This window comes from Oncorhynchus masou, chromosome 29 (assembly GCF_036934945.1).
Source record: "Oncorhynchus masou masou isolate Uvic2021 chromosome 29, UVic_Omas_1.1, whole genome shotgun sequence".
Classification (NCBI taxonomy): Eukaryota; Metazoa; Chordata; class Actinopteri; order Salmoniformes; family Salmonidae; genus Oncorhynchus; species Oncorhynchus masou.
The window spans coordinates 87236685-87239964 of record NC_088240.1 but is presented as its reverse complement, the minus strand read 5'-3'; positions in this window follow the sequence as shown (position 1 = coordinate 87239964).

Here is a 3280-nt window from a genome sequence, read left to right as displayed (position 1 = left end):
AGATGTAGGTAGAGTATGTATGGCTGTGGGAGTGATAGATGTAGGTAGAGAGACACTTCATAGGGGATAGATGTAGGTATGTATGGCTGTGGGAGTGAGGCAGCAGGAGAGAGACACTTCATAGGGGATAGATGTAGGTATGTATGGCTGTGGGAGTGAGGCAGCAGGAGAGAGACACTTCATAGGGGATAGATGAGGTATGTATGGCTGCGGGAGTGAGGGTAGAGAGACACTTCATAGGGGATAGGTGTAGGTAGAGAGACACTTGGGAGTGAGGCAGCAGGAGAGACACTTCATAGGGGATAGATGTAGGTATGATGAGCTGTGGGAGTGTAGGTATGTATGGCTGTGGGAGTAGAGAGACAGCGGATGTAGGGAGACAGGGAGGGAGACAGAGAGTGTGTTCTGCTTCATAGGTGGATAGACTGCATTTGGAGCAGACACTTCATAGGATAGATGCAAGGTAGAGAGTTTATCCACGTTTCTCCAAACTGGATAAATTTCTAAGTTGACTCTAAATGTCAAATTTAGAAGGTTAGGGTTAAGGTTTGGGATAGGTTTAAAATCATATTTTTTATGAATGACTAAAAACTTAATGGGATTACATCCATAGAGAGACACTCTCATAGTGGACGCCCTAGCAAAACACACGCCTACTTGATGGTAATAGTGCTCAATGTTGCCCCTAGTGGCCAGTTCAGAAGGAATTTCAAGTGATCCTCAATATCACGTGGATAGTTGTCCAATTTAGAAGTTACACTTCAAGGGGATCGGCCTGGTAGGTTGCATGTTTCCTTGATGGTATCGTGCACCTTGGTTGGTTTACCTTTGATGGTCAGCCAAATGGCTTACTGCAGGGGTGTCAAACTCACTCCTAGTGAATTTGGTTTCCCCTTTCAATTAAGACCTAGACAACCATGTGAGGGGAGTTCCTAGGGGATAATCAGTGACCTTAATTCATCAATCAATACAAGGGAAGATGAACCCCCCCCCCCCCGGCACCTGGTCCTCTGTGGAGTGAGTTTGAGATGAGCTTACCATATCACTTGGAAAAATAGAAAAATATGGGGATACAATTTATCATGGTGCAGGACAGTGAAGAGACACTTCAAAGGGGAAAGGAATGTCTTCAACTCTGGTATGTTGGCTGTGTGATTTAAACAGATGCACAATAAAGACAAATAGGGGATCATGATGTAGGTATGTATCCAACTCAGATCAGAAGGTCTGATTAAAACACCATGGGGCACAGATGTAGTATTTTCTGGCTGTGGGATGACTCAGTGAGAGAGACACTTCATAGGGGATAGATGTCGGTATGTATGGCTGTGGGAGTCACAGGGCAGCTCGGGCTGTGCTTCATAGGGGATAGATTGTAGTCTGTAATAGTTTGCAGGCCCTGCCACATCTGACAAGCATTGGATAGATGTAGTATGATTTGATCTTAGCCCTGTATTGAAGTTTTGCCTGGTTGATGGTTCATAGGGGATAGATGTAGGATTTCTTATGGCTTCCAGGTTAGAGGTCCAGCTCCTTGAACATCACAGCTCTACCCTTTAGTTCAGTGGGATGTTGCCTGTAATCCATTACTTCTGGTTGGGGAGTGAGGCGTACAGTCACTCATAGGGGATAGATGTCCTCAATGCACTTATTGGCTAAAGCCAGTGACTGATGTGGTGTACACTTCAATGCCATCAGAAGAATCCCGGAACATGTTCCAGTCTGTGAAAGCAAAACAGTCCTGTAGTTTACAATCTGCTTCATCTGACCATTTTTATAGACCGTAGTAACTGGTGCTTCCTGCTTTAATTTTTGCTTGTAAGCAGGAATCAGGAGGATAGAGTTGTGGTCAGATTTGCCAAATGGAGGGCGAGGGAGAGCTTCATAGGGGATCGATGTGTGTGGATTCCTGGTGGTCTAGAATTTGTTTTACTTCATAGGGGTTGCATGTTTAACATGTTGATAGAAATTTGGTAGAACTGATTTAACCCCTCTCTGTCTAGTTAGAGAGACACTTTCCACCTGATAGACGTGCCCAAAATAAACTGCCTGTTACTTATGCCCAGAAGCCAGGATATGCATATAATAGAACTGGCCACTAGGGGCAACATTGAGGCACTATGGTACCATTAGATAGAAAACACTTTAAAGTTTATAAAACTGTTAAAATAATGTCTGAGAATATAACAGAATTGATATGCCCAGTGCAAACTGCCCAAAGAAAATCCGACAGAATTATTTTATTTTGCTCCCAGACTCTTATAATGGGTTCCTATTGTTTTTATGTAAATCTGTTTCTCCAGATTGCAATTTCCTAAGTTCCTCTAAAGTCTTTATTTAGAAGGTTAGGCTTGTTTTTGTTTAAAAAATAGGTTAACAAGTATTTGGAGTTGAATGACTGAAAGAGCAATGGGATTAGCATCAGTCTTTTGGTGTGCGTGGGCAAAACACAAGCCTACCTGATGGGTAATAGTGTCAATGTTGCCCCTAGTGTGCAGTTCAGAAGGAATTTGGGCAAGTGATCCTCAGTATCACGTGGATAGTTGTGTGGGCGAGGTTACTCTGTGTGGGCGGGTGTGTGCATGTGGGCGAGGGTGTGTTCGTGGGCGGTTTAGTGTGCGTGGGCAGCCAAATGTGCGTGGGCGGGGTGTGCGTGGGCTAGTGAATTTGGTTCCCCTTTCAATTAAGACCTAGACAACCATGTGTGGGGAGTTGTGTAATCAGTGGGCTTAATTCATCAATCAAGTACAAGGGCGAGGAAGTGTGTGTGGGCGACACCTGGTCCTCTGTGGGTGAGTTTGCGTGGGCGAGGGTGTGTTCGTGGCGAAAAGTGTGCGTGGGCGAGGAGTGTGCGTGGGCGAATAGTTGTGCGTGGGCAGGACAGAAGAACATGTCGTGGGCAAAAGGAATGTCTTCAACTCTGGTATGTTCCTACTGTGATTTAAACAGATGCACGTAAAGACAAAGTTTGATCATGGGCTGAGAAGTGTGCAACTCAGATCAGAAGGTCTGATTAAAACACCATGGGAGCGTGGGCAGAGTATTTTCGTGGGCGATCACTCCTGTGTGGGCATAGAAGTTGTTGGGCGAGGGTGTGTGCGTGGTAGGGTGTGTCGTGGGCGAGGGTGTGTGCGTTCGAGGGCGTGTTCGTAGTCTGTAATAGTTTGCAGGGCCTGCCACATCGTGGGCGACAAGCATTGTGCGCCGGTGAGTATGATTTGGGCTTAGCCCTGTATTGAAGTTTTGCGTGGTTGATGGTTTGTCGGAGTGCATAGCAGGA